Here is a 23,932-nt window from a genome sequence, read left to right on the forward strand (position 1 = left end):
TATGGCCCAGATTTGATCCCTGAGTCAGAATGATCCCCTGGAGAAGGAAAGGGCAAACCACTCTAGTATTCTTGCCTGGAGAGTCCAATGGACAGAGGAGCCTATGTGCTACAGTCCATGGGGGTTGGATGCAAAGAGTTGGATATGACTGAAGTGACTTAGGACAGATATGGCAAGAGGAATTTGCAAATGTAATCAGGATTCAAAACGAGCCAGTTCTGAGTTAATCAAGGGGAAGATTATCTTGGGTGGACCTGACCTTATCAGTTCAGTTCAGTCACTCAGTCCTGTCCGACTCTTTGCGACCCCATGAATTGCAGCACGCCAGGCCTCTCTGTCCATCACCAACTCCCGGAGTCTACCCAAACCCATGTCCATTGAGTCGGTGATGCCATCCAACCATCTCATCCTCTGTCGTCCCCTTCTCCTCCCGCCCCCAATCCTGTTCAGCATTAGGGTCTTTTCCAATGAGTCAACCCTTCGCATGAGGTGGCCAAAGTATTGGAGTTTCAGCTTCAACATCAGACCTTCCAATGAACACCCAGGATTGATCTCTTTTAGGATGGATTGATTGGATCTCCTTGCAGTCCAAGGGACTCTCAAGAGTCTTCTCCAACACCACACTTCAAAAGCATCAATTCTTCGGTGCTCATCTTTCTTCACCGTCCAACTCTCACATCCATACATGACCACTGGAAAAACCATAGCCTTGACTAGACGGACCTTTGTTGGCAAAGCAATGTCTCTGCTTTTAAATATGCTATCTAGGTTGGCCATAACCTTCCTTCCAAGGAGTAACTGTCTTTTAATTTCATGACTGCAGTCACCATCAGCAGTGATTCTGGAGCCCCAAAAAATAAAGTCTGACACTGTTTCCACTGTTTCCCCATCTATTTCCCATGAAGTGATGGGACCAGATGCCATGATCTTAGTTTTCTGAACGTTGAGCTTTAAGCCAACTTCTTCACTCTCCTCTTTCACTTTCATCAAGAGGCTCTTTAGTTCTTCTTCACTTTCTGCCATAAGGGTGGTGTCATCCGCATATCTGAGGTTATTGATATTTCTCCCGGCCATCTTAATTCCAGCTTGTGTTTCTTCCAGCCCAGTGTTTCTCATGATGTACTCTGTATATAAGTTAAATAAGCATGGTGACAATATACAGCCTTGACGTACTCCTTTTCCTATTTGGATCCAGTCTGTTGTTCCATGTCCAGTTCTAACGGTTTCAGATTGATTATATTCTTTGCAGCCAAAGATGGAGAAGCTCTATACAGTCAGCAAAAACAAGACCAGGAGCAGACTGTGGCTCAGATCGTGAATTGCTTATTGCCAAATTCAGACTTAAATTGAAGAAAGTAGGGAAAACCACTAGTCCATTCAGGTATGACCTAGATCAAATCCCTTATGAGTATACAGTGGAAGTGACAAATAGATTTAAGGGACTAGACTTGATAGACAGAGTGCCTGATGAACTATGGACAGAGGTTCGTGACATTGTACAGGAGACAGGGATCAAGAAAATCCCCATGGAAAAGAAATGCAAAAAAGCAAAATGGCTGTCTGAGGAGGCCTTACAGATAGCTGGGAAGAGAAGAGAAGTGAAAAGCAAAGGAGAAAAGGAAAGATATTCCCATCTGAATGCAGAGTTCCAAAGAATAGCAAGGAGAGATAAGAAAACCTTCCTCAGCGATCAGTGCAAAGAAATAGAGGAAAACAACAGATTGGGAAAGACTAGAGATCTCTTCAGGAAAATTAGAGATACCAAAGGAACATTTCATGCAAAGATGGGTACAATAAAGGGCAGAAATGGTGTAGACCTAACAGAAGCAGAAGATACTAAGAAGAGGTGGCAAGAATATACAGAAGAACTGTACGAAAAAGATCTTCACGACCCAGAAAATCACGATGATGTGATCACTCACCTAGAGCCAGACATCCTGGAATGTGAAGTCAAGTGGGCCTTAGAAAGCATCACTACGAACAAAGCTAGTGGAGGTGATGGAATTCCAGTTGAGCTATTTCAAATCCTCAAAGGTGATGCTGTGAAAGTGCTGCACTCGATATTCCAGCAAACTTGGAAAACTCAGCAGTGGACACAGGACTGGAAAAGGTCAGTTTTCGTTCCAATCCCAAAGAAAGGCAATGCCAAAGAATGCTCAAACTACCGCACAATTGCACTCATCTCACATGCTAGTAAAGTAATGCTCAAAATTCCCCCAGCCAGGCTTCGGCAATATGTGAACTGTGAAATTCCAGATGTTCAAGCTGGTTTTAGAAAAGGCAGAGGAACCAGAGATCAAATTGCCAATATCCGCTGGATCATCAAAAAAGCAAGAGAGTTCCAGAAAAACATCTATTTTTGCTTTATTGACTATGCCAAAGCCTTTGACTGTGTGGATCACAATAAACTGTGGAAAAATTCTGAAAGAGATGGGAATACCAGACCATCTGACCTTATCAGGCCAGCCTTTTACTATTTGAGAGTTTCTCTCCCAGGCCTGGGAGGAAGAAAACAGACAGCTGGGTTGTGAATTGCACATGAAAAGAGGCAGCCTCTAGGAAGTGAGAGTGGTATAGGCTAACAGCTAGCAAGAAAATGGGGACACAGTCATATACCACAAGGAAATGGGTCGTGCCAACAATCTGAATGATCTGAGGCCCATACTTGGGTGCCGTCTTGAGAGATGGGAACAGAGGGTCCAGCTCAACCACGTCCAGACCCCTGAGAAGTAGAAGCTGGGGATAATGCATTCATGCTGTTTGAAGCCTCTACATTTGTGCTAATGCCCAGTGGTGCAGTGGTAAAGAATCTGCCTGCCAGAGCAGGAGGTGCAGGAGACATGGGTTCGATCCCTGGGTTGGGAAGTTCCCATAGAGGAGGAAATGGTAACCCACTCCAGTATTCTTGCCTGAAAAATACCATGGACAGAGGACCCTGATGGTTTATAGTCCATGGGGTCACAAAGAGTCAGACGTGACTAAACACAATAGAAAGTTATTAGTAATATATAAACTATCTTGAATTGCTTTGTAAATTAGGATATAAACCAATAAAACAACAATAATCAATTGTGTTCACCCTACTGAATGGTAAGGCTGCCAGTACTTCTACCTCATATGAATGTATGCGGAACCTAGCACAAGAAAAAACAAAAATATACAACTCTTTTTGAATAAGAGGGCTAGTATAGACAACTTCACCCATTTTCTCTCTCTCTAAAGAACGTATGTCTCTGACAGCAGGGAATTTATCCTTTGGATAACTGTAGCTTCTGGCTTCAAATAGTCCCCATCATTTGCACCAAATTGCTTATTACTGGGTTATGGAGATGTACCATTGGCACAAATACTAAAGCAAGAAAAATGTAAAGCATGTCCAAAGACTCTGTAGACAGAATGGTTCCTTAAATGCTTTAAATGGAGGCTCTTCTGCCCTTCCCAAAGGACCAGAGTCGATAGTGTGTAGCATCCCAAGTTCTTCTGTGCACCTTCAGGACATTTTGGAGAAAAAGTGAGAGCAGGAGCCATCTTAAATAGCCAAAAGTAATTTCTTACAGTTTGAAATTTTATTCTAACAAGATATAACCCCAGTAGAACAATGTCATGGGGTCACAAAGAGTCGGGCACGACTGAGTGAACTGAACTGAGAATGATGTCAAGTTTTTAATCTGTGAAAGACCAAAGATAAGATTTGAGAGCAGTTTATTTATTAATTCATTCATCTGACAGATAGTTAAATCCCATTTATGAACCGAACCCTGTGTCATCTGTGTTAAGAGTCAGAGAAACAGTGTAAACCAGAAAGACGTGGTTTCTACCTATTTGGAGTTTGAGGATTTGAAGGAGAGACAAAGAACAAAGCAAGTTCATAAACAAATACATAGAAAGAATTAGTAGCTGAGAAGTGGTGCTGATAGAGAAAATGCTAGAAGGATCTATTTGAAATAGGATGGTTTGGGAAGACTTCTCTGAAAAGGTGACTTTGGGGCTGAGATATAAAGGATAAGAAAAAGGAAAAGCTGACAAACAATAGGAATAAAAAGTATAGGCAGAAGGAATAGCAAGGCCAAGGACCCTGTAGCCAACCGGAGCCTGGGTGGTTCTAGAAACTGCATCTCCTGGGTCTAAGGGTGTATGTGTGTGTGTGCAGCTTCATCTCCTGAGTCTAAGGGGTGCATGTGTGTGTGTGTATGTGTGCAGCTGCATCTCCTGGGTCTAAGGGGTGTGTGTGTGTGTGATCTAACATGCTAGAAGCTTAACCTCACATAGGTCTACGACAGCATAGCATCCAAACCACATTGAATCTAGTCATAAATGAGCCAGCAAGATTCACTTTTTCCATGGCCAGAGAAAATACCCCTAATAAGACCAGTCATCTCAAAAACAAGGATTGAGAAAATGGGATAGACTGACTTGGGACAAATGTGCCATCAGGGTGAGAGAAGTCAAAGTTCACTGGTCTGGAGCATCATTTTCACTTATGTGCTACCATGATTTGTCTAAGACACACACTCCCATCAACACTCCATCATGCCCGCCTCCTGCCTAGCCTATTACTTCACTTCAACACTAACTTCATTCTGGCTATTAAACCATGAGTAAACATTCCCTCTGGACAAATGCCTAAGCAAGCATTCATTCTCTCCCTCCTCCCAGAAGTTAAATTTCACTATGTATAAAGGTTTTTTCCCTCTCACTTTCTCTTATTCCTCCCTTCTGTGCTTACTGTTCCTCTCCACGCCCCTTCCCCTCATGAATCTTTCCTTCTTCTACCTTCATTCTCTTCATTTCCCACACCTTCCCTGCACCTTTGCCCTCACCCCATCAAGGGCCCTGCTGCACATGGGATGTGGCGTCACCTGGTGCAGGAGCCAATATTTTAAAAAAAATTGTATTATCAATGAAATTGCTCTCATTTTGCTAGGGAATAGTAAACATTTTATCTCAGACTGGCACTTCTGAACCAGTAGTTTAAAGATGGGACTGTTAGTGGTTCAGATAACTAAAAATTTATAAAAAGGGTTTTCAGACACAGTTGGAATCGGGTGCCCCAGTTATTGGGTTGGAATCTTTTTCCACTTCTTGATTGCATTACTTTCAGTGGTGACTTTCTTCTCACACAAATTCTCCCCATGTGGGACTAGATGATCAATAGAAGCTTCAAGCTTGTATTTTTTCAGCCTAGCAACAAACTATTGATTCTTGGGCCTGGCTCTCAAGAGCACAAATTGGGTGACATGTCTGTGCCTAAAACCATCATGATGAGTCTGGTCAGTCTGGGGTTATATGACCACTCGCAGAAGGTGCAGAGTGAGGGTGGGAAACTAGTGTAGGAGAGTTGGTTCCAGTTTTTTTGTTTGTTTGTTTTAAAAAACACCATTACCAAATGAAAGAGGATAGATTGTTATAGTCAAAAACAGCAAAAGAACATTATAATTTTATTAAACTCAAGCATCATTTTAATTTTACTGTGTCTCTTAAGTCAAGTGAACTCAGTCATTCAACAAACATTTATTAGATACACCTATGTGCCAGGCACTTTGCTAGGCAATGAGATACAAAGATAAATCCACTAGTCTCTGCCTTCAGTGAACTCAGCTTATGTGAGGAGAGGGAGAGGCAGACACTTTTTAGAATAGTCTGTGAAGCGACTGGGCTTCCTGGGTGTCTCAGTGGTAAAGAATCTGCCTGTCATTGCAGGAGCTGCTGGAAACGTGGGTTCAATCCCTGGGTCGGGAAGTTCCTCTGGAGAAGGAAATGGCAACCCACTCCGGCATTCTTGCCTGAAAAATCCCATGGACAGAGGAGCCTGCGGGACTACAGTTCAGAGGGTCGAAAAGATTTGGACACAACTGAGCACAGCACAGCATTAGCTGTTAAGCAGGTAAAACGTTCCTAGACTGTGTTAAAGAAGCACAGTGTCACATCAAAAGAGCACAGTTCCACCAGGCCATGCAAGAGGCAGTCTTCCTCCGAAGTGTGATGTATAGTTCCCGGCATATTTTCAGGAAGGACTTTGAAGGTCATGACATCACTAAGCCTCGTGGACACAGGAAGATAAAATTTTGCCATGAGAAGAAAAACACAACTGGTTCAAAGCAAAGTTCTGAAACTGTCTGAGTGGTGAGCCCACATTGCACAGTGGAAAGACTTTGAAACTGGCAGATGGTGGTTTGAAACCTAACTTTGTCCTTTACAAGCTCTGTTATCTTGGTAAATCAGGTATATCTCAAAATATGGGTAAAGAATCACAAATATGGATAAAGAATCACTCTAGATATTCTTCGGAGAAGGCAATGGCAGCCCACTCCAGTACTCTTGCCTGGAAACTCCCATGGACGGAGGAGCCTGGTAGGCTGTAGTCCATGGAGTCGGGAAGAGTCGAAACACAACTGAGTGAATTCACTTTCACTTTTCACTTTCATGCATTGGAGAAGGAAATGGCAACCCACTCCAGTGTTCTTGCCTGGAGAATCCCAGGGATGGTGGAACCTGACGGGCTGCCGTCTATGGGGTCGCACAGAGTCGGGCACAACTGAAGCGACTTAGCAGCAGCAGCAGATATTCTTTGGGACAATTCAGGTGATGCAGGAGCCAATTTTGCTTGATGCTCTAACCAAGCAATAAATAACTTAATGAAAAAGTTATTCTCTTAACAATTTATTTAGATCTTTCTGAATACATCAAGGGGAAAGTCTCTATTGGGTTCCAACTTTCTTGTTCATTCACTAAGTTGTGTCCGACTCTGACCCCACGGACTACCGCACACTAGGTTTCCCTGTCCTTCATCATCTCCCAGAGCTTGCTCAAACTCATGTCCAGTGAGTCAGTGATATCGTCCAACCATCTCATCCTCTGTTGCCCCTTCTCCTCCTGCCTTCAGTCTTTCCCAGCATCAAGGTCTTTTCCAGTAAACTGGCTTTTCCCATCAGGTGGCCAAAGTATTGGAGCTTCAGCATCAGTCCTTCCAATGAATATTCAGAATTGCTTTTTTTTAGGATTGACTGGTTTGATCTCCTTACTGTTCAAGGGACTCTCAAGAGTCTTCTCCAACACCACAATTTGAAAACATCAGTTCTTCAGCACTCAGCCTTCTTTATGTGCAGCTGTCACATTCATACATGACTATTGGACAAACTACTGCTTTGACTATATGGACTTTTGTTGGCAAAGTGATGTCTCTGCTTTTTAATATGCTGTCTAGGTTGTGGTAGCTTTTCTTCCAAGGAGCAAGAGTCTTTTATTTCATGGCTGCAGTCACCATCCACAGTGATTTTGGAGCCAAAGAAAATAAAATCTGTCACTGTTTCCCCTTTTGTCCTTCTGTTTGCCATGAAGTGATGGGACTGGATGCCATGATTTTAGTTTTTCGAATGTTGAGTTTTAAGCTGGTTTTTTCACTCTCCTCTTTTGCCTTCATCAAGAGGCTCTTTAGTTCCTCTTAGCTTTCTACCGTTAGAGTGGTACCATCCACATATCTGAGGTTGTTGATATTTCTCCTAGCAATCTTGATTTTAGCTTGGGATTCTTCCAGCCTGGCATTTCACATGATGTACCCTGCATATAAATTAAATAAGCAGGGTGACAATATACAGCCTTGACGTACTCCCTTCCCAATTTGGAACCAATCCGTTGTCCCATGTCTGGTTCTAACAGTTGCTTCTTGACTTGCATACAGGTTTATCAGGAGGCAGGTAAGGTGGTCTGCTTTCTAACATTGGCTGTTTTCATTCTTTAACAAGAGGAGAGTAGCCCTCAAGCTCAGAATTAGAATTTAATAACCATTTTGTTTTCAATGTATTTGTTTTGAAGATTATCTCCTATTAATTGCAATCTATATACTGGTTTTGCATTTATGGGAGTGGTACAAGTTTTTCCTTAAAAAACAAGGTGAGTAAATTTAAATAAACATATTTTAGGACTTCCCTGGTGGTCTAGTACTTAAGACTTGGTGCCACAGTAGGCGGCGTGGGTTTGATCCCTGGTCGGAGAACTAGGATCCTGCATGCTGGGCAGCACGGCCAAAGAAATTAAATTAAATTAAAAATAAATAAAAATATTTAAAAAATTTAGGAAGGTGGTATCCATTTAGTCAAGAATTATTGTGATGGTTTTCTGAGAATGAATTATTGAAGTGTGGAAAGCACTAAGCCAGCTGTTTAGCCCCAGGGAGCCTCAGTTCCTCATTTATAAGCTAAAGATAACAATTACTTGCCTCGTTGTTGACATATGTGCTAAGAATAAACCACAAATATTATTTGGAGAAGAAAATAATGACCTTGACTATCTTTCCTCATTAATGTAGACAAACTGGGAAAGAAAGATGGTTTGTGAATTATTTTTAAAGAATTATTGATTCTATTCAAATGGGAACCAGGTTCTATTTCTTAGTATAACATTTTTTTTCTGATTAATAAAAGAAAAAATGATATATGGGAAGTTCTTCACATAAGGTCAGGTCCCAGTGAACATTTATTATAAACTTATGTTTAGTATTTCAGCTTCCCCTTTCTTTCCTTCCCCTACCTCCTTCCAGATTTCCAACTATCTTCTTTCTTTCTTATCTCCTATGAAAATAAGAGATCTGATAGTGTCACTTAAATACATACATATATGTATGTGTGTGTGTTTAATTAAAACAATTATTTTTGGCCGCACTGGGTCTTTGTCACTTTGCTCAGACATTCTCTATCTAGTTGCAGCAAGCTGGGGCTACTCTTTGTTATGGTGTGTGGGCTTCTCATTGTAGTGGCATCTCTTGTTGCAGAGCATGGGCTCTAGGCACATGGGCTTCAGTAGTTGTGGCTCCTGGGCTCTGGAGCGCCGACTTAGTAGTTATGGTGCATGGGCTTGGTAGTTGCTCCAAGGCATGTGGAATCTTCCCAGACCAGGGATCGAAGCTGCATTCCCTGCATTGGCAGGCAGGTTCTTATCTATTGCACTGTGAGTGAAGTCTTCCTTTAAATATATTTTGATGGATACACAAGAGAATGATTATTTTCCAAAATATTATCTGAACTAGGCATTAGCATTTTCAGGTAGATTTGTTTGTTTGCTAGTTTGATTTTTACTTCTAATTATGAAAGGATCTCCTCTTCCTCATTAAACCAATTTCAAGCTTCTGCAAGCAGATAGGAGGAGAAGGAGCCCCCTAGCAAACACTATACCAATATATAAGAGCAACTCTTAAGATAAACATGATATAGCCCTTTGAATTCAGAACTTCCTTACAGAGTCCTTCTAGAAAGAACAAAATAAGAATCAGCTTTACTTTTGCCAACTGCGGTCTGTTCCTAAGGGGAACTAAATGATCTCTGTTATCTTCATGTAGGAGGTGGTCTTGCCTCAGTGCAAGTCCACTAGACAGATACCATTCCTCAGATATCACCCTGGACTCCTCCCCAAGAGAGCACCAGACTTCCCCTACCCTTCCTTCCTCCACTCAACCGGAGTCCTCTCCTTTCTGTTCCAATGCATTCTGGCACCATTTTGACAAATAGTTATTAGTGTTTCCAAGTGCTATTTCTTCCTTCTCTGCCATAAAAGGCTAAACTGGTGCCTTGTATATTCTACTACTAAATTGCTCCAGAGGGAAGCCATGGGGAACGGCTTTGATTTGCGGCCAGCCATGGAAACTGTTAGTGATGCAGTTCATTATAATGGTAATGGACACTTGAGTGTGTCCTGATAGAGTGGGTTCAGGTTCAGACATGGGATCAAAGGATGACACACCTAAATAGTTTTGATCAATGTGGTTAGTCAAAATCTACAGGAATTGATTTTGGTTTATTGAGGATTATCCAGGAAAAAAATTAAACTTTTCTGTTTTCGTATTCCACAGGCAGATATTGTCATTATTGCTAACAGAGAGGTTCCACATGCATTATCTCTTTTGATCCTTTTTATTTCAGTCTCTTCAATCGAGGACATTTTATAATGTATCGGTACATTGACTTAAAATGAAGTTCAAACTCCTTACCATGGCCCATCAGCCCAGGAGACCTTCACCCTTGTTTGTTTCATAATTTCATCTTATAGTACCTGATTTCTTTCTCACACAGGCTTCTCTTCTGTTCTGAAACTGATCAAATTGTTTCCCACTTTAGGGCTTTGCACCTTCAGTTCCTCCTGCTGAAAAGACACTTCCTCAGCTCTTTGCATAGCTGGTTCTTTCTCATTATTTTGGTCACAAGTAAAGTTTACATCCACAGAGACTTTCCTGACCACCAACCACTATATTCAAAGAAAGTTTCCACTTCTTCCTTTGGCCCTTATCAGACCAGATCCTCATCTAAACCGCAGAACACACCGCAGTTCTCAGTTCCCATTTCTCTCAAGGACCGGGTATAACTTGCGCCTTTCCCCTGTATAGCAGAGAGATCAATTCATTATATACAATGGATGCCTAGGGCATTAGGGTTCAATTCTCTATGGTCTAATTTATCACATCATCTGGTTTATTTCCCTCACAGCATTCACCATACCCTGTAATTATTTGGCTTACCATTTGTTTAATGATTTATTGTCTGTTACCTTACTCTTCATATTCTTAATAATTACCTTACTCTTCCTGCCCTTACTGAGATGGGAATACCAGACCGTATTACCTCCTCCTGAGAAACTTGTATGCAGGTCAGGAAGCAACAGCTAGAACTGGACATGGAACAACAGACTGGTTCAAAATTGGGAAAGGAGTATGTCAAGGCTGTATATTGTCACCCTGCTTATTTAACTTATATGCAGAGTACATCATGAGAAACGCTGGGCTGGATGAAGCACAAAACTGGAATCAAGACTGCCAGGAGAAATAACAGTAACCTCAGATATGCAGATGACACCACCCTTATGGCAGAAAACAAAGAGGAACTGAAGAGCCTCTTGATGAAAGTGAAAGAGGAGAGTGAAAATGTTGGCTTAAAACTCAATATTCAAAAAACAAAAATCATGGCATCCAATCCTTCACTTCATGGCATATAGATGGGGAAAATGTGGAAACAGTGTCAGATTTCATTTTCTTTGGCTCCAAATTACTGTGAATGGTGACTACAGCCACAAAATTAATAGATGCTTGCTCCTTGAAAGAATAGCTATAACAAACCTAGACAGTGTATTAAAAAGCAGAGACATCACTTTGCCAACAAAGATCCTTATAGTCAAAGCTATGGTTTTACCAGTAGTCATGTACAGATGTGAGAGTTGGACTATAAAGAAGGCTAAGCGCCAAAGAATTGATTGTTTCAAACTGTGGTACTGGAGAGGACTCTTGAGAGTCCCTTGGCAGCATGGAGATCAAACCAGTCAATACTAAATGAAATCAACCCTGAATATCCATTGGAAGGACTGGTGCTGAAGCGAAGTTCCAATACTTTGGCCACCTGATGTGAAGAGCCAACTCATTGGAAAATACCCTGATGCTGGGAAAGATTGAGGGCAAGAAGAGAAGGGGGCAACAGAGGATGAGATGGTTGGATGGCATCACTGACTCAATGGACATGAGTTTGAGCAAACTCCAGGAGATAGTGAAGGACAGGGAAGCTTGGCATGCTGCAGTTCATGGGTTCGCAAAGAGTCGGACAGGACTTAGCAACTGAACAACAACCTTACTCTAAAATGTGGAGATGGGGAACACATGTAAACCCATGGCTGATTCATATCAATGTATGGCAAAAACCACTACAATAATGTAAACTAATTAGCCTCCAACTAAAATAAATAAATTAATAAAAAATAATGTGGAGATAAAGGCAGGGAGTTTATTGGCTGTTTTTGTCAGGCTGAATGGAAAACATCTAGCATAATGCCTGTTGCATTGCAAATGTTGTGTTGTAAATCTTTGTTGATGAGTTATTGTTTTGCCTTTGATGATTAGAATCTTTACAATGCCCTAGGGCAGTGCTTCTTAACCTTTAGGGTACTCACTAAAAGCAACATTCAGAAAACTAAGATCATGGCATCTGGTCCCATCACTTCATGGGAAATAGATGCGGAAACAGTGGAAACAATGACAGATTTTATTTGGGGGGGGGATCCAAAATCACTGTAGTTGGTGACTGCCGTCATGAAATTAGAAAAATGCTTGCTCCTTGAAAGAAAAGTTATGACCAACCTAGAGAGCATATTAAAAAGCAGGGACGTTACTTTGCCAACAAGGTCCGTTTAGTCAAGGCCATGGTTTTTCCAGTAGTCATGTATGGATGTGAGAGTTGAACTATAAAGAAAGCTGAGCGCTGAAGAATTGATGCTTTTGAACTGTGGTGTTGGAGAAGACTCTTGAGAGTCCCTTGGACTGCAAGGAAATCCAACCAGTCCATCCTAAAGGAAATCAGTCCTGAATATTCATTGGAAGGACTGATGCCCAAGCTGAAACTCCAATACTTTGGCCACCTGATGCGAAGAACTGACTCATTGGAAAAGACCCTGATGCTGGGAAAGATTGAAGGCGGGAGTAGAAGAGGAGGACAGAGGATGAGATGGTTGGATGGCATCACTGACTCAATGGACATGAGTTTGAGTAAACTCCGGGAGTTGGTGATGGACAGGGAGGCCTGGCATGCTGCAGTCCATGGGGTCACAAAGAGTTAGACACAATTGAGCAACTGAACTGAACTGAACTGAACTCACTAAACCTCCAGAGGTTTTAGATTCAGTTATCAGATCATTCTGAAACTGACTCAGGTAAAAGAAACAGGTTCCAGGTGAGTTGGGTGTACATTTAGACATCCAAAGTTGTTTTCTTTTTAAAATGAAATGCTCCATTTTAATTTCATCTTGATTTCCTATAGCATACTTAAAAAAAAACTTTATTGGAGTATAGTTGGTTTACAATGTTGTGTTAGCTTCAGGTATACAGCAAAGTGAGACTGTTATATATGTAGGTATATCCACTCTTTTTCAGATTATTTTCCCACGTAGACCATTACAGAGAATTGAACAGCGTTCCCTGTCCTATACAGTAGGTCCTTATTAGTTATCTGCTCTATGTGTAGTAGTGTCTGTATGTCAATCCCAATCTCTCAATTTATCCCTCCCCCTTCAGGTGGCATACTTGATGCTGTCCAAAACCAAGAGAGAAGCACATCCCCAGAACTCAGACAAAATTGTGGTTAGCTGAATAGGAACAGTATCTTCAAAAATAAAGCCAGGGTATTTGTGATGTTAATTACTTATTATTGAGAGAAGAAAAGTTACTGTTTTACAGGCAAATGACACATTTGCTAATAGTTTTGTCAAAATCCAAGATATTGATATGTTAGAAAGTTTTCTGCCCACAAGTGTGCACATGCATCAAAAAGCAAAGATGGAAAACCACATGGTAGTTCTTCACAAAATGAAGCATAGAATTATCATGTGACCTAGTCATTCCATTTCTGGGCATATTCACAAAGGAACTGAGTGAAGGGATTCAAACAGATAGTTGTACACTCACGACCACAGCACTATTGTTCATAACGGCTGAAAGGTGGAAGCAAATGTTGGATGGAAAACATCCATTGAAAGATGAATGTACAAACAAAATGTATATATATATATATATATATATATATATATATACACAAGGGAATATTATTCCACCTTAAAAAGGAAAGAAATTCTGACATATGCTATGGCATGGATGAAACTTGAGGACCTATACAAAGTGAAATAAGCCAATCACAAAAGACAATCACTAGGAATTCCCTGGCAGTCCAATGGTTAGGACTCTGGGCTTTCACTGCCAAGGACCTGGGTTCAATCACTGATGTGGCAAAAACAAACAAAAAACTCAAAATATAAACACTGTATGATTCCACTTACAACAGGTACCTGGAGTAGTCAGATTAATAGAGACAGAAGGCAGAATGGTGGTAGCCAGAAGGTGCGGAGAGAGAGGAAGGAAGTGTTCGTGTTTGATGAATACAGTTTCAGTTTGGGAAGATGAAAAGTTCTGGAGATGGATGTAGGTGATGTAATGTGAATGTACTTAATGCCACAGAACCATACACTTAAAAATGTTTAAAATGATAGACTTTATGTTACATATATTTTAACAAGCACACACAAGTAATAGAAAGGAGAAACAATATCTGATGAAAATTTTGAAATACAGATCTTCCTCCACTTACAGTGGGATTATGTCCAGACAAACCCATGGTAATTTGAAAATATCCCAAGTCCAAAATGCATTTAATACAACTAACATACCCAACATCAGAGCCTGACCTACCTTTAACGTGCTCAGAACACTCACATTAATCTACTCCATGGACTGTAGCCCGCCAGGCTCCTCTGTCCATGGGATTTTCCAGGCAAGAATACTGGAGTGGGTTGCCATTTCCTTCTGCAGGGGGTCTTCCCAACCCAGGAAACGAAGCCGAGTCTCCTGCACTGCAGGCAGATTTTTAACTGAGCCATCAGGGAAGCCTACATTAACCTACAGTTGGGCAAAGTCGTCTAACACAAAGCCTATTTTATAATAATGTATTGGGTGTCTCATGTAATTTATTAAATAGTGTGCCAAAAGTGAAAGCCAGAATTGTTTGTGAGTACAGAATGGTTGAAAGCCTATCGGTGGTTTGCCCTCCTTATTTTGTGGTTGACTGGGAGCAGGCTTACTGTTGCTCTCAGCATCAGGAGTGTCCTAGAGCAAATCGCCCGCCCAGGAAAGGATTGAAATTCAAAATCCTACTGTGGTTTCTACTGAATGCCTGCCGTTTTCTCATCATCGTTAAGTGGAAAAATCTTAAGTCCAACAATTTTAAGTGGGGACCATCTGTAGAGGTTTATCTGTTATGTGTTCACAGTGATAGACTTGATGCATCTTCTTGAGCATCTCCCAGATAGATCCCAGGAACCAAGCACAGAAATTTAAGCAAGAAGCCAAGCAGTGTGACTTTTTGGCCATTAACACACAAAGAAAATCCTGTGAGGATTCACGAACGAGTTAAAAGCGAGCTCTCAGCCCTGCCTAGTTCTTGCATTCTGTCATTCCTTACTCTTAAATTCTCAACGATATCCTGAGAGAAGTTCCTCAGAAAAAAACTAACAGGCCGAAGTGAACGCCAAGCATTTGTGACGTGATAAAGGGAACTACCTCGGAGCAGCATAGAGGACCGCACGGTAGACAGGAATTGAACGGGCCTTCTCTAAATGGAACTTTTCCCCCCTAGGTTGGATGGGGAGTGTGGCGGGTGAGGGATCAGCAAGGGAGGAAAGGAACTTTCGATCAGAGAGAGCTGCACGTAGAAATGAACGCGCCAAGGGGAGTTCACACTCGAGCGGCCCCAGCAGGGTCGGCGCCGCAAGGCCAGCTGCCTCAGTTTCCCGGGGTAGAGGTTCTGGAGCACCACCCCCTCTGACGTCACGGGGCGGGCCGTCTGGGGGCTACAGCGCGGGGCTGGCCCTGAGAGGGTGGGCGCGCCGGGACGAAGCGTGGCGCCCCCGGGCCGCGTGGTCCGGGCTAGGCGGAAGCCTAGGCTGGAGGCGGGGCCGCGGCGCTGAGTCACGCGGGATTGACCCGCCCGCCGTCTGCAGAGGCGGAGGTGACAGCGGGCCCGGGACGTGCGGCCGTAGCTGCCCGCTGCGCCGAGGGACCGCCGGCAGCGGAGAGCAGGTCAGGAGCCGGGCGAGGCCGGGTTGGGTGGTTCGGTCTTCGGGCGCGGCGGATGGAGGGGACCCAGACTCCGAGGGACGCTCCGGGATGCTGGGCCTGCGCCGTCCCTGCCTGGCCGCGGCCACTACCCCTCCCGGGAGCCTCCGACGGGCAGCGGGGCGCCGGGCCCTCGTCGGAGCCCTCCGGTCCAGGTCGATCGAGCCCTAGGAGGCGCTGGGGACTCGAAGAAGCCAGATGGCCGGCAGTCCGAGGGTTGCAGACGTGGGCTATTTAAATTGTGTCAGGCAAGCCCAGGGATCTTCGCACTGCACCGCCCTGCCATTCCGGCAATGAGGCGAAATTTGTAAACTCTGGAAAGGAATCCAGCGTTATTTTACAGATGAAGAAATTCTTTTGGTTCACACAGCGTCACTTTTATTCGGAGTAGGAGGACGTGATTCTATGTCAGGGAGGCAGAAGAGGACGGTTTCCGAAACAAGAGTAAGACCTGTTTGGCTAGAGATGCAAATTTGCTTCTGGTGGAATTTGGTACACCTGCTTTCCTGCCGCAGGTACTGATGTCCACCAGGCATCAATTTCTCAAGGCCTCTAACCTTAAAAAGGATGTTCATGCTGTCAGTTGAATAAAGGAATATTGGGGTTACAAACAGGTCAGGTCTGCTGCAAGTTAGGTGCTGTGGAAAATGATGTATACAGTTAAATTTTAAATGAAAAAAATTCCACTTTAAATGCAATCTTTTTATCCTTTATTGTCTGTCTCATTTATATAGTAGTGAAGGACACTCACAACTTTATTCTGTAATTAGTAACTTGCCTTTAGGCCTGTTTTATGGTAATTGTTTTATAGTAATGTGATCTTTCTTTTCACTATCACTGGTGCTGTGGAATGTGGCAAGCCAGTGGTAGCATTAATATTTAGTGTTTGAGCATATTTTAGCTGGGCTTCCCAAGTGGCACTAGTGGTCAAGAACCTACCTGCCCATACAGAAGACGCAGGTTGGATCCGTAAGTCAGGAAGATCCCTGGAGGAGGGCGTGGCAACCCACTTCAGTATTCTTGCCTGGAGAATCCCATGGACAGAGGAGCTTGAAGGGTTATAGTCCATGGGGTTGCAGAGAGTCAGACACGACTGAAGCGACTTAGCACACATAGGTTAGTTGCACGTGTTTGTATAGCTGAAGTTACAGGCTCGATTAATTCGTTGTTGTATATTGAAGAGTGAAGTATGTGCCAGCATACACGTGTTGTTTCTTAGACTGTTGCTGCATTTATTACTCACGGCATAGAATTGATTCAAGGTGATGAGCAAGTTAGTTTAAACCTCAGCACCTGTTTTTCTCTAAACTATTGAATTAAAGGATCTCTAAGACTCCCATCTTTAAAGTTCTCTGATTTTACGTGTTAATTTGAAACATATGTCACTCATTGTGACAATAATGGTTTTTAGAAAACATGTTTTTTTAAAAACTCTGCATCATGCATAGCAGATCTTCAAATTCAGTGTTATTCTCAGTGTTCCCAGTCACTTCATCATTGTTGTTAATATAAGTGAAAAGAGATTTTTCAAATTACTTCTGTGTTAAGTTCACTAAATTTAGAGACTGTAATAGAGTGCTTTGTGTATGGTGGAGAGCTGCTAAAATCTGGCCTGGGGATGGGATCTCTGCAGTGCACAGATAACTTTTGCAATAAGCCGAGAACATTCTGCCTCGGGAAATGTGATAAGGTGTCTTCTATACAGTGTTCATACTGTGTGAATTTGCAGCTGAGATGTGATAATCTTTGTAGACAATCTGTCCAAATATGTACAAGTTATTTTGTCTTGCAGCTCCAAAGCAGAGCCTTTCCCACCTCGTGTTGCTTCTTTTCTGGCTCCTTTCTTCTTAGTGTCCCTCTTACATACAGAGACCCCTTCACATTCCTCTTTGATCCACATGAAAGAGGCAGTTCAGAGCCTCTTTCAAGCACTAACTGAACCTACATTACTTTTTCCCCTCTTAAAGTACATGATAAATAGTAGTTCTTGAATCATCATTTAGGTCTCCTAAAAACTCAGAGTGAATATTCATTTTTAGAACATAGTACAAGACTCTATGAGGCTCTGGTTCTGAAAAAGGGTTAAGGGGATTGTGTATAGATTTTTATCCTCCCTAAACTGGGAGACTGCAACCTAGGAAGCCTCCAGAGCCAGTAGACTCATTTCTCTGCCTCAGAAGGAAACAGTTTCAACAGGATACATAGTGAATCTTCAAATTTGTTATTCTTCTCATCTCTCCCACTCACTTTATTAGGGTTGGGCTGAAATAAGCAAAAGGTGATTTCTCAGATTTCAGACACTGCAGTGATTGTTCAGATTACAGATACTTTTTAAATTTGGTGAACTTTTTTAAGTGACAAAAGCAATTAACCTAGAATGCAAATGGAGGTTTGCATACCCACTACCAGATATAAGGCTTGCATTATTTTCTAAGTTTATTAGTCTGTTGTTTCTGAAGTTGGTTAATGTGTTACCTACCCCACAGTGGCCTTCCCAGATGGCTCAGTGGTAAAAACTCTGCCTGCCAGTGTAGAAGAGGTGGGTTCCATCCCTTGATTGGGAAGATCCCCTAGAGGAGGAAATGGCAACCCTTAAACATGAATTCAATTAATATTAAATAGTTTCTTATTATGCCTTGCTTAGGAAATCATCTGAACAAACTAACCTTCCAGATTGGATAACTTAGTCTTGTTGGCCAGGAGCTAATTATAAGATATCAGTGTCTCTCCTGGAAAGGCAGAAAGGTATGAAGTAGCAGCCATAAAATCATATCACAGATCAACCTTGTGATGAAAGAATTGGTAAACAAACCAAGGCTCAACAAATATTCATGGAGCACCAGATCTGTTCTTGGTGCTGGGGATATAGCTGTGAACAAAATAGGAAAAGCCCTGCCCTCATGCAGTAGATATTCTGGTAGCATGGGGACAGACAGAAAATAAATATGTGAATGGATCATGGTCGCATGATTGTAAGTGCAGTGAAGAAACAGAAAGAGGTGGAAGTGGGAAAGGAGAAGGAGGAGTGCACTCATAAAGTGCAGAGTGGTCTAAGAAGGCCTCTACTGAGATCACTTTCAATCTAGGTCTTGAGAGGAGTGAGGCAGTGAGCAGAAGGCAGAGGGATGAGTAAGTTCCAAATCCTGATGCAGAAGCATGTTTGGCATGTGTGAGGGACAGCGAGGTCATGGTGGCCAAGCAGTCCCCATGTGGGTGAGTGGAAAGTGCAGCAGATGAGAGGTGGTAGGAATTGGGGTGGGGGTGTAGGCGGTTTTGTAAAGTATTTTGGCCTTTACTCTTGAGTGAGTGGGAGCCTGTTGAGCGTTTTGGACAGAGAAGCTTCTGATGACTTATGTTTTAACAGGATCACTCTGGCTGCTGGACCAGAGAGTCAGGAAGGGGACAAGGGCACAGTCAGTGAGGGCTTCCCATTCATACCAGTTGTGTGACCCTGAACTGCAGTCCCCTGGCCTTTGTTTGCTCATCTTAGGATAACCAGATGCTCTCTAGCTCTAGAATTTTTAGATTCTAAGAAGTATGGTATCTGTGAGAAGGCTAGAGGATTATATCTATGAAAAGGTTCTGAAAGTAGTTTCAGAGGACGTGAAAAGTTGATGCCACCAATGTGCCTTTAGCTGAATCACTCCTAATCTCACTCCTAATCAAGAGGTAATCGGCTCTTTTCAATCAGGTTATGAGGTCATGAGAACAAAAACACTGTTTCGTGACCATTCTCCCCTGATCCCTTTAGTACTCTGCTGATCCCTGAATTTTTCCCTTCCTGCTTGAAAAAGGATGAAAAGCTGTTACTCATCAACAAAGCTGGCAACCAAAGTTGCTTTTGTTGTTAGGAAAGTTGGAAACTTAGGGGAAGGAAACAATTGTAATTTTGTTTTCATCATAGGTCATTTGAATTCTTTTTTAACATGCAAGGAGCCTAAAAAATGTCTTTTTTTTTCTTTTCCTTATCCTCCTCTCTGCATTTTAGTTGATAATGATGCGTTTCATTATGCTTTTTTTTTCCCTCTGAGTACTGTTTTTAAGGTCTTCCTGTGTTTCTACGTGTACATCTAATTCTTTGCCTCTGAATGCTGTGTTATGTCCCATGCTCTGTGTGTGTGAACCACAATTTTGCTTATCTCCTCTCTGAGTAATACATACTCGGGTTGTCCCTACTTCTTACCACCACAAATGTTGCTGCAGTGAGCATCTTCATACCTGTCCACTTCTAAAACTGTGTAATAGAAGTGTGGGATATACACTTAGAAGAGAATCACTGGGTCATGGGCTTTCATGTCCTGAATTTGATCAGACTGTGCCAGATGCCTGCCCACAATAGCTATACCAGTCTCTCCTGCCAGAAGTGTTTGAGGGGTTTTATATCATGTCCCAACCACCACTCAGCTTTCTCTCGGTCTCCACCTTTTGTAATCTCCTAGGGGCAAAGTGGTATCTTGTCATTTTCATTTGTATTCTTTGATTATTAATGATTATAAACATCTCTTATACATATAGTTTTAGCTATAAATTACTGATTCCTGTTTTAGCCCATTTTCTCTTGAAGTTACTATCTGTGTTGTTGCTGTTGACTCGTGGAAGACAGTTTATAGATGTTCATTTATCATCACTTTGTAGATGTTTTCTCGTATGTTAATTTTGTCTTTGTTGTCCTTTTATCAATAAAAATTCTTAATTTCAATATAATGAAATAAGTAAATTCTTTGGCTTATATCTTATGCTTTTAGAGTTTTGTTTAAAAAGGCCCTGCCAGTCCCTGAGTTATTGCTATTTCTTTAATTTGTCTAGAGTCCACATTACACATGAGTTAGATAGGGATCCAGCCCTATTATTCTTCATTTAATGAACCAATTTTTCCAGTAACATATCCGAAAAACCCATCATTTCTTTCATTACAGTGTGATACCCTCTTTCTCCTGTATGGTTTCCATGGATACACCAGTCTATCTCTAAGCCTCTGTTTTGTTCCATTAGTTTGTCAGTTCTTGCTCTGTTTTTTATTGCTCTAATTTTATTACAGTGATTTGGCAATACATCCTCATGACTGGCACAGCAAGTATCCCATCTCTTTTATTTTTAAATTTATTTAGCTACTCTGGGGTCATTATTTTTCCATATAACGTTTGCAATATGTTTATCAAGTTCCTCAAATTTTTTGAGAAATTTTTATTGGGCTCACATTGAATTTATAAAATATTTGAGAGAGGCTTAACATCTTTTTGATATTAGCTTATTTCATTCAAAAGTATGTTATGTGTCTCTTCATTTATTCAGCTCACTTTTTTTCCAGAATTTTTGATTTACTTGGAAATAATTTAAAACTAACAGTAATTCTACGATTAGTACAAAGAGCTCCTATATATCCCTTACTTAGATTCATATTGCTGTATTTGCTTTATTACTCCCTGTCTACATGTCTGTGCCGTTTGTTCTTACCCATTTGAGTTGCTAGTTGCAGACATCATGACCCTTTACGCCTAAATACTTCATCAGCTTATTTTTAAGTCCCTTATTAGAGCTTTAAAGTTTTCTTCATAAAGGTCTAAGAGGATATTCTTGGCTAAATTAATTTCTGAATACTTGACAGTTTTGTTACTATTGTGAATCATGTCTCTTTCTAGTACTGTTTTTTTATAGTTGGCTATTGGTAGTTTAAGAGAAATGGTATTGATTATTGTAAGTTAATCTTGTATTTTGCAGCCCAGCTTCACTGTCTTATTCAAATAGTCTGTTTTCTGTTGTTTGTTTTCCCCCATAATTAATCATGTCCTTTGAAAATACTGATAGTTTTGTTGTTTCCCATCCTTATACTTCTTGTTTATCTTTCCTCTATAGCCTTGACCAGAACTTCCAGAACTTATGTCAAAAATGTTGCTATGTTAGTGAACATCTTTGTCTTGTCCTCACTCTTAAGGAGAATTAATCTAAAGTTTCCCCATTTCATATAATGTTTGTTTTAGGTTTTAGGTGTACCTTCATCAGGTTGGAGAAGGGAATGGCAAACCTACTCCAGTATTCTTGCCTGGAGAATTCCATGGACAAGGGAGCCTGGCAAGCTGCAGTCCATGGGGTCACAAAGAGTTGGATACGACTGAGGGACTAACACTTTTGTCAGGTTAAGGTATTCTCCTTTAGGTACTCCTAGTTTACTGAGCATTTTCATCATAAATGGGTATTAAGCCTTGTCAAATACTTTTTAGGATTTGTCTCCAAAGAAATAAGATGGCATCGGGAGGCTGCAAACCAAAATCCTAAGCTGAGCTTAAGCTTCAAGCATAAGAAGATTAATAAAAGTCTTCAATATTTCTGAATAATGCATATATAAATTTATAGTAAACATCTCACAATTCCAATATAAGCTTATTTCACTGTTATGTCATCTTTTTCCTCCTGCTTTAAAAGTGAGAATTTAAAAAGGTGGTGTGAAGGAGAGCGCCATATTCAGCATAACTGAAGTCGTCAGCATGATTGTAAATATAAGATATGTAAAATTATAGTTTCCTTGCTCTGTGGATCAGTCTCTGCTCTGGGTATAAATCTCACCTAAGTATATCTCACAGAATATTGAGATGGTTCAGCAAGTAGCTCTTTAGCAGCCATAACTGCTAGAGTGTTGGGCAGTAGATTCTCAGAGCCATCTCTTTTGGTACATGATTTTTTTTTTTTTTTTTAAAGCTAGCTGTTTTTTCTTAATTATAAAAATTATGCCTCTTAATTGTGGAAAATTTGCAAATAGAAAAGGAAATCTGATCCTGCCTTTTAGAATCAATCCCTGTTAAACTGTTTCTCTCTCTGGTCTTCTTTGGGGAGTAAGTATGGGGGGCTTAGTTTTTGGAGGAGGAGAATTCACCTAACATTGGGCTGTATAATTTTGCATCACCCCTCCTTTTTCAGGTTTAGGCCATCAACTCTTGTTTGTCTTGCTTTGATCTTTTGGGGGGAAAAAAGCTGTAAGAAAGATATGATTAGCTTATAGAGGCAGGGTTATAGCTTGCTGATGACTTGGACATTTCTAACAGGCTGTGTCTGAGTGCACAGACAGCCCGGCCTCATTACCAGAGTATGGAGAAGTCATAGTCCATCTGCCAACAGACTGAAGACTAGCTTGAAGGAGGGGAGAAATCTATTTGATGTCACTCTGCTTCAGTTCAGTTAGCACCTTCCTTTTTTAGAACACATTTGCATTTATCTTTCAGAAAATAAAAAGTATGGAGGAAATAGTTGTAATTTGTTTTCTTTTGACTCTGAAATTCACCCAAAATATTGTCTTGTTTCCCCAATCACCTTCTGCTAATGTGAGGTGAGGGAGTATGGTACTAAATTGCTGGAAATGACAGAATTTTTAACATTCTTGTCAGCTGATAGGTTCAACATCCAATGCCCTCCGCTCCTCACTCCTCATTCCTTCACCGGCCCTTTTTCATTTTGCTGAGATACCTGTCACTTCCTCAAATCTTGTTGTCTGCCTTCCCCATCCCTCCAAGAGGAAGTTCTTCAAGGGCAGGAACCTGTTTTGTTCACTGATAAATCCCAAGCACCTTTGAGCCTTGCCTGGTGCCTAGCATGCCCTCAACAGATGGAACCCATAAAATGAGTCAATCTGTAAGGAGGCAGCTCTGTGTTACAGAGAGGGGAAGTCTTAAGGGAGAGGTAAGGGAAGACAGTTTTCTTAGCCTCATGGGTTCGATAAACTGGTAGAGTCCCTGTTTCCTGCTTGACCTTGCAAGCATTTCTATCAGCCCAGCCACAGAGTTAATTTCCCTACATCTGTTTTAGCCACTCTATGGTTTTTGAAAGTGGAGAGTGTCTGTGTTGCTGACAGGCACATGGTGGGAGTAGGGCCCCAGAGAGAAGAGTCAGTGCTGACGTGGGTTCATAAGTTCCAGGCCCAGCACACACACTGCATTGTTTTCATGAGGTGATTGATTCTCTCAGGATAAATGATCTGCCCCATCAGCAAAAAAAGTTGCAGTGGATGTGCCTAGTGGTGCTGAACGCCCAGCGTCACACCCCATGTCCTCCCCGTTTCTAGTTTATTCTTCCTGCCATCCCCAGCCATGCAGAAACCTTTTGGCATTTCTATCGTTTCTGGATCAGGATTGTCATGATGAACAGTCATGCTGCATATACCTGGTCACTTTATTATAAAGCAAGGCTCAATCATATTAAATAGAATTCTGTAGGGTGCTAAGAGAAAAAAAAGTGGGGGGGGTTGACGCCTATACACCATAATGCTGTCCTGGAGGCCAAGGCTGTAGACTCATCTGTCTTGTATAGGCCATTGTCTGA

General features: G+C 41.6%; 1 protein-coding gene across 6 annotated transcripts in view; it reads left to right on the top strand.

The window, feature by feature from the left end:
• The first annotated feature begins 15,506 nt into the window (after positions 1–15,506).
• DNMBP (dynamin binding protein) overlaps positions 15,507–23,932 on the top strand; it is a 113,950-nt gene continuing 105,524 nt past the window's right edge. For all 6 annotated transcript variants that reach the window (XM_081548820.1, XM_081548779.1, XM_081548801.1 and 3 more), the window contains exon 1: positions 15,507–15,589. The gene's annotated coding sequence lies outside the window, so the exon portion shown is untranslated. The remainder of the gene's footprint in view (positions 15,590–23,932) is intronic.

Source organism: Giraffa tippelskirchi, chromosome 2, assembly GCF_054371585.1.
Source record: "Giraffa tippelskirchi isolate mGirTip1 chromosome 2, T2T-mGirTip1v1.2.pri, whole genome shotgun sequence".
NCBI lineage: Eukaryota > Metazoa > Chordata > Mammalia > Artiodactyla > Giraffidae > Giraffa > Giraffa tippelskirchi.